Raw genomic sequence first — 8,780 nt, forward strand, 5'->3', positions numbered from 1 at the left:
ATTGGTGTTTAGAATCTGTTCAGTGGTAATGATAAAAGAAGCATTTTAAAACGGTGTTGAAACACCTGTTGCAGCTACCGAAAGCGAGCTCGTTATTGGTTGAAAGCTGCGAGACTGTTTACAAAGTCAGATCGGTTGTATCCGTTAGTGTCGACTGTGCTTGTGAAGAGAGGTGGTGATTGGTTGCTCGGTATGATTTAGACAATCGATGTGATTTATCAATTTTTCAATAGTGTATCTCGAACAATAGGTTATTTTTGTTACATAAATTCAACCGTAAAAGAATTTCTGATCGGTTGATGCCAAAACCTCGAAATTCTGAAAAGAAATGACTGATATATAAGCGCTCAAAACCTGACCACTTTTCCCTGGTTTTCCCCGGTTGAATTACTAGATTTTCAAATTCAGGTGCCTAACTTCGATATAGACGTTAGTCCAACGTCAAAAGCTAGTCATTTGAAAATGATACAATTTGATTCCGTACACCCTTTATTGGGACATTTTAGGCAATTTCCCGAAAACTTGAGTCGCCATCTTAGCCTCAACATTGCGATTTGGGAGACTAACGACCTCTAGATACTATCACGATTCCAGAAACACCCATATTGAATGGTATTCGTTCAACTAGGCTGATACAAATGATTGAACCATATTCGCTGTATGCATCGTCTCGCTGTAATACATAGTACACATCTCTGAAGAGTTTCGAAGAATCGGGGCATCAATTTTCTCAAAAACTCGTAATTTATGATAAACAGCACTGACTTTGGTTCTTTTTACGAGAGTCAATTCACGCTGAAATCAGAGTGAAGTGAATACAGTTCGAGACTCACGTAAGTAAGAAAAACGTCGCATAGTGACATCTGCCATGAAATCTGGATTAAATAGAAACGGAAAAAGCGACAGTTCACGTGGAATTATTTCACGAAAATGGGGAAAGGTTTAAAAATCGATTAATTAGTGATCTAATGATGATATACATTTGATTTATTTTTCAATAACTACAATTTTTTGGAAAAAATCGACTCTCTGAAACTTACAAATTTTTAAGCTGCGGCCAATTGAACGTAACGGCTAAAATCACCTTTGAATTTCGTCTGGCTTTAGAGATAAAATATTTCGTCTTCTCGAAATATGGCCTCTTACAAATTTCCAACTTAATCGAACTTAGGGAAATAGTTCCTTAAAGCGGTCAAAGTTTCATTTTTTCGACTGATAACGAAAAGCACAATTGTCGATATCGAAATTGTTTTTTTGACGTAGGACTACGTCTAACCGCACTATATCGAGATACATTCCGCGAAAACTAAAACCATGATGTAACGTCGGAATGAAAGATTTTAAACGGTTATACTGATGTAACCACATGATGGATCACAATAGTCAATATGTCGTTGGATTGATAAAATGATGGACAATTTTGTGATTCTTCAATTTTCATTATCACTTCATTGTTATACAGTGAAAATTGAATAAAAGTTTCAAGGTCGAACTTTCACCAACAATGTACCAATCATATGCGAGCACGCCTGGCACAGACTTCATGAATAGACACCAACTGCCTGCTGAGATATCCTGTATAGCAGTGGCAAAATAAAATTTGACAGAATCTTCCCGTCCCAATAGGTCAACTAATGTTAGCTTCCATGAGCCTAGACTATTTTGATGTCTTGAAGGTAAAGCTTTTTCGGAAAGTTCGTAACCACCTCCACTGTCAGACAGTTATACGTTCTGCTGTTAATATATATGTTAATGTTAATAAAACTGATGTCTTGAAGGAGAATATGATGGCACAAGCAACAGTACCTACTACACCGAGCAATGTATGTTACTCGTCGTCTATCAGTTCAGAAAAACTCGATATTCATTTTTGTGCAGTCAAGCCAAGTGAAAACTATATTGCCGCTGTTGACGCACAGTGGGGCGTGGAACACAATCGAATTGCCGTTTGAATTGTCTTCTTCTTCTTCTTGTTTCGTATAGCAGCAAATATCAGAATTCAATATGATTTTTCGGGTGCCGTAAAATAGGCTGCGCCGCCGGAGACAACACAATGCGTTGTTTATTTTTGAGCTCTACACTCTGTTTTTTTTTCAGATTTATTTAAACAACGGAATATAGAGTATTAAAAAGACCAAAATGCTCCGTACAGATCTTTGAATAGGTAGTTAAACGAGCTGTAATGATCATTATAATTTACTAGTTAAATGAATTTAGTCCAATATGACAATACTAGTTGCATCCCGCGGTGGCGGTATAGAGAAAAACCAAATTCATTTCATCTTGATATTAGAGTTTTGACATTAGTATTTGTATTTTTCAATTGAAATTTTTTTGAATTAGCATTTGCAAGAAAATATTACTCTCCATAACCTTACTTGTAATTGAACAACGCTATGCAAACATTAATTGCTGAGGCTAATGTTGTGCATCACTCTAGCCCAGTTTATTTTCGAAGATAACGGACATATAACTTTCAAATATGGTATCTTCGTTGTTCTTTGGTATCTTGAAACTGATCAAATTTTTTTCTGATTAATTCTGTATACTGATAAAATGTTTAAATTGACCTGAATTGAATGTTAACAAATTTTCTACAGAATATTCATTTTCAACTAAAACTGTACTTCGTTATCGATATTTTTTCCACGAGCTTGTAACTGCAGGAAAAAAATTTATGTGACATTTTTGCCGCTTTGTGATCGGTGAGTGAGCCAACTTCAACAAGACGAATAGATAAAGAAGGAAGTTTAATTTCTACTAAATCATACTCAATTAAATATTTTATAGAAGGTTGCCTTTTCGAGTAATGAAGAAAATTCGCTGCATTAGAATGAAAGGTATTCATCAACGGTCCAGAAACCAAATTCAGGGAGAAATTTGGGTCTAGAGCTCTATAGGAATATTTTAGGATGACCAAAATTTTCGATGCTATCAAGTATCTAACTTTTTTATTTTTGTAGATAGAAAACCTTGTTCTACAAATTATAGCTCCAATAATTTTAAGTAACTTTGTAAAAAAAAGTTTTTCTCTAAAACATTGCTATAGAGCTCTAGACCCAAATCTCCCTTTAAATTTGGTTTCTGGACCATTGTGAATGTTAAAGAGAATATTTTTTCTTTTAAGATAGAGTGCTGCAAAGAAATAATCAAAATACAGACCCCGTTTGATTTTGGCAACACGCCAGAATTTTTTCTGTTGCCAAAATCGAACCATGCCAAAAATGAACGGTTCTTTTTTCATGATTTTTTTGACTTTTTAACTGGTCAAAGACGACCTTAACAGTAGAAATGGCCACCAATGAACTAGTTTCAGTTCAAAGTGGTTTGGAGTGTCGCTTGATGAATTTGGGCTGACGACCTAGATACTTGATATTACCACCCGAACCAAAATACACTAATGTCGCTTTTTACGCGGGGGATACGTGCCGCGTAAATTCCGGAATCCGCGTAGAAAAACCGCGTAAATTCCGGAATCCGCGTAAAAAAACCGCGTAAATTCCGGAATCCGCGTAAAAAAAGCCACGTAAAAAAAACCCGCGTAAAAAAACCGCGTAAAAAGCGACCTTAGTGTACTTTTCTTTTGGAAGATGTTGAGCTTAAATTGGTTAAAATAAATCAAGCAAACTACAAAAGTAAAACGAGCTCAAATCAAACATAGCTTCAAAATAAAAATATAACATTATTGTAGTCCTACGTCAACTATGCGGTCGTGTCTTGGATACCACCCTCCTACTATTTTTTTTTTTTTTTTGAAATGCATGAAACGTAGATTTAGTGTTATCTCGGTTTTTTTTTCAGAAAATAACGGCTTTCCGTGACTTAGAAATTTTTGACTTGGGAAACTCCCTCACTTTACTTGTCCTATTCTCATTTTCACTTCACTGTCAATCTCACTGAGAGGGAAATATATTTCACCGTGAAATGACTTCCGTAATAAGTACCTTTGACTTTTTTGTCGATAAAAACCAGCGATAGAAGCTTACTTATCTTGCAAGCTGCCACCACTCCTTTGGGATTCCGAAGTATTGTTCCTTACTACTGCCCACCATGCTTGTCTTTTTTCCTCAGAAAACCTCTAGAGTGCAGGAGAACATCTTGCACTGCGGAAACAACTGCCGTCACACTAAAGAACAAATCAATACGCTCATACTAGAAGAGAGCGACAAACGATTTTTATCTGTTGAGCTACCTGAACGCACTGTGGTAAAATCTGAAATCTCTCTCTTGCGAGACAATGAACTATGGTGTTCTTTCTCACACGTGTGGACATCACGCACAATAATTACACTGGAGCGGGGGCCTAGTGTGGTTGGTAACGTCTCCGCCAACCACGCTCGACGCCTGGGTTCGAATCCCACCGCCGACATAGGTGTGTCGATGGTTGTGAGGTGGCGTGATCCACTCACAACCAACCCAACTGGTCTAGATTCAATCCTAGCCGACACCGGGAGATTTTCTGAGGCGAAAAATCTCTGGGATCACGCCTTCCATCGCATGAGGAAGTAAAGCCGTTGGCGCCGGTCCGTTAATAAACGGGTCGTGAGTTAGGGTCCTGGGTGTGGAGTCGCCTCCCTGGACGTCGGTGATTGGCCACAAGAGTGGCGGAACTAGACCGACGGAAAATAAGCGAGAATAAAAAAAAATAATAATAATTACACTGCAGAGCTATCTGCGGTGCGTTTCACAGTTGGTTTCTTGAGCATGGCAGAAGAGGAAAAGAGATTGGGAGAAAAAAAAACTGCGTTGCTCGTGCCGCTCGTGCCGGTCGAATTTACTCTGGTGGAATTCGTTCGTAGCTACACGAGTACTACATTTTTGCCCGGTAGGTTTTTTTTTTCACCTTCCGGACTACTCGCCAGTGGACACTGTTGTGCACAGGGCTGCCAATGTTCCAGTTTAAACTGGATTCCAGTCAAACAGTCTGTTCCCAAAATCGTCCAGTTTTTTCAGTTATTTGCCAGTTTTATCCAGTTTTTCATTCACTCAAGCTCCGATTGGTTTTCGGAAATATTTTTAAAACGTGAATTTTGTAGATTGATAAATTATCATGACAATTCTTAACAGAATTTTCAATATACTATCTTCTCGCACGAAACACGGTCAAATAAAAAACTGCATGACATGGTTGAGATAAAACCAAACAAATAGATTTTAATAGACCATAAAAAAAATCTATTTATTTTCTGTTGCGCAGCAGTTAAAAAAATGTTGGAGAAATTAGATACCAAAAGATAGCGAAGTCAGAAATAATTGAAATTTTAACTTCACTGATGTAACGGAAGGAAATGTTGAAATGTTAATACTTTTGTTAAAGATAAAAGTAAATGAAAAAGCTCTACTTTCTCAATTTAGATAGATTGATTGCGTAATTTTAAATTTTGCCGCTGTTGAAGGAAATTTTCTAGTCCATAATTTCAACAAAATGTAAGCCCAAAACAAAACAGTTCTGATTAAAATGAGTAATTTTTTGCGAAGAGTTATCTCTTTAGATGCTGTACCCAAAACAGACACTGGATTCAATCCCCATAACAGAAAAGCTCCCTCACAATCGTTTTTTTTTTTCCTTTTTTAAAATTTACTCGGGATCCAGTTTTCCCCAGTTTTTTCTTCAGCCTTTTTCCAGTTAAATCGAAAATTTTATTGACAACTCTGGTTGTGCACTTCTGCGTTTTCTCTGTAGAGTGATTCACCCCTCTTGTTTCTATCAGATGTGGGGTGAGCTGGAAGTGTGTTTGTCTCTCTGTAAGCTGGTTGAGACACTTTGGAGTGAGAAAGAAGCAGTGTGGTGAAAGCATTTGCTACACGCAGGCACATACTGGATGGGAAGTGCGCGGTGAATTTTTTCTCCTCTCCTTTCACATACTGAGGAGAATGACAAGCATGCTGCCCACAATCGATCATTTTGTAGATTGTGTGGCTGCTCCAGGACAAATATTCAGATCGGTGACAATTTTCGAACTGAAGGTTTGATACTCTCCCTCACAACTTCAACGACTTACGATGACCCTGCAGGTCGTGGCCGACCGGATCTTCTACGATTTTTCCAAATAGGATGTCTTCTAGCATCTTCTAATGGTTTCAATGCTTTCAATGGAGACGAAGTATTGCTTAATCTCACCCGAAGCCTCAATATTTGCAACGACTTATAGTAGAGAATGACGAATAACTAAAAAAGCGTATTTTCTTAAAATAATCATGTTTTAACTGATTTTTGAACTACCTCGAAACCGCTGCTTTTAAAAAGTAGAGCCCCTTGAGCTTGATAATTTAAACTGACTACTAAAATTTAAAAAAAAAGTTGTGGAGGGTATCGAACGTCTACGGCAGTGGTTTTATTTGGTAGGGTTTTTACATAAGACTGCTGCAGAGAACCTGCCGATGACGTTTGTAATGTTCATGTTATAACTTTGAGCTTTTATATAAAAAATAAGCAGAAATTACATTTTCCCAAAACTGGCTATTATAGTTTAAATATGGTGTATGCCTAATAATTTCTGAATCCAGGAAAAATATTGAGTTTTCTAAGCCTAAGTACGTTTGCAAAGATGAATGAACGTTTTCGTTGAATGAAGTTAAGGTTTTGCCTGTTCTTATGTCATTATGGCTAGAAACACTTAAGCCTGTAGTACACTCTTTGTCTAATGGTCAAATATTTGACCTTCTGACATAATGGTCAAATTTATTTGGCATCATGATTGTTGTTTGCCCCATGTTAAAATTGGAGAGTGACAAACAATTATCTTTGACCAAATTTTTATCTGTCAAAAAGTGCCAGATATTTGGCGCTTGGTCAAAGAGTGTAATACAGGCTTTACAATTCAAGCACATTTTTTTATAATTCTTCCCACTGACTCAAATAAGTTACCCAAAAGTAGTTGATTACCGCAAGCAATTACGAATTCGACTCTGTTTCCCAGTTCACGCCTGAAATGATCTATCATCGAACGCGCTTAGCTCTCACCCTTTATCGCCAAAACTCAAGCAGATAATAATTGATGATAAAAAATCCAACCCATCTGATAACAGACTCGTCTAGTTTATCATACTTGCAGTCAGTCTACAGGCAACAATCGAAAGGAACGGCAACCAGGATGACGCTGGTAGAAATCATCACAACAAACATCCTCCTGGACGTCGCCAAGGCCGTTCAGGACTTTGACTGTTTGGGCTGCGAGCAGCGAAGAGCCGCACTTGTGATGGTGATAAACAAACTCCTATCGGAAGAGCTGAGTCACGTGTCGGAAATAGTCATCTTCCTGCGCTACTATTTTAACTCCAAACTGGCCGACCGTGCCGAAGTCTTGCTGATGGGCGTTGAAGAGCTGCTCAGCTATTTAAATGAATTGAGAAAGTGTCCACAGAAGACAGGCTGTCTGTTACTGATCTATAGTCTACTAGATGAGCTGTCAGACGTTCCGGAACAGAACTTACCTCGAATAATGCAACTTAAGTACTCACTGGAATTCGTTATCAAAGAAATGGCTATTTTGATTAGTCAGCCCTCCGATGGGGATGAGCTGATAGCGGTTGCGGCACTATTCGAGCAGCTTTCCTACGACATTCTGAATCAGCTTTTCGAGGAAGCCTACACCAGTCACAGTGAGCTGCGTCATATTTGTGACTTTATCGTGCATTTGCAATGCATCGATCAACAAATCAAAGCCTGCTTGACTCTGCATCGACGAATGTCGATGGATTCGGCAAAACTACGAAGCGGAGCTACCGTACTGGCTTATCGTATTCGAAGGGTGAAACGTTATGCCGATTTTCCGCGTGCGAAGTACGCTGAGGAGTTACGTCGGTTGAAGCTTAAACTACCGGAAGGCGTGTACGCAATCATCTGGAACTACGCCAGCATTTCGGCGGGAGATTTTATGGTACCGAACGCGCGACAGGAAACCATCGGGAATATTCGTTGTAGAAGATTGTCCTGGAGTGGTACCGCAACTAAAGCGGCGAGGCACGAGTTCATTACGGCTGATTGCGGGAAAAGTTTCGCGATACGAAACACCGACAGTGGGCTATTTTTGTGTGATTATGAGGATGATTTTTGCTATGTAGAAAAGACTGATGACACGTGGGTTGTAGAAGTGATTAAACAAGATCAGGAGTTTTGCTATAAGATTACAAACCGAAGAACGGGCGGAGCGTTGAAACCACCGCAGGACTTTCGAGTGGATGTCGATGACCAGGGTGATGGTTACAATCTGGTAGATTTTGGCGAGCGATCGCTAGTGGTGGTGCAAAAGTTTGAGTATATTCGACCGGGTAGACAGTGTTGTGTTCAGTGACTGCGAGATTTTGCGGTTTTTGATTCGAATAAAGTAGAGTTCATTGAATTTAGAATAAGTTTTGCGTTATAGTATTTAACATCACAAAAAAAAACGTTCTAGTTTAGGTTTATAGTCTTTATTAGGATTTTGTTTGAAAAGCGTGAATATATATTTATAAAGTTGGTATACCATCATAATATCCGTTCAGTTCTGCACGTGCCCATAGCCATCACACGTGTTTTCATTCATGATACCATTTTTACGTCTCAGCCCAGAGTCACATAAAGCGTTTAGAGCGCGGTCGAAACGGGTTCGTGTCTCGGCTACTGACAGGCAGTAAATCTGTGCTACGCCAGAATATAGACTCAATGATGATCATGGATGCTCATTATAATAGGTATATTTTGACCATTGGATGCTTAGTCAGTATATTTTTGGAAACTAAAAATAAATGAAAGAGAATACAAAAGCAATTATTACACATCCGTTGTAAGCTTTAATGTA

Source organism: Wyeomyia smithii, chromosome 3 (genome assembly GCF_029784165.1).
Source record: "Wyeomyia smithii strain HCP4-BCI-WySm-NY-G18 chromosome 3, ASM2978416v1, whole genome shotgun sequence".
NCBI classification, from domain to species: Eukaryota; Metazoa; Arthropoda; class Insecta; order Diptera; family Culicidae; genus Wyeomyia; species Wyeomyia smithii.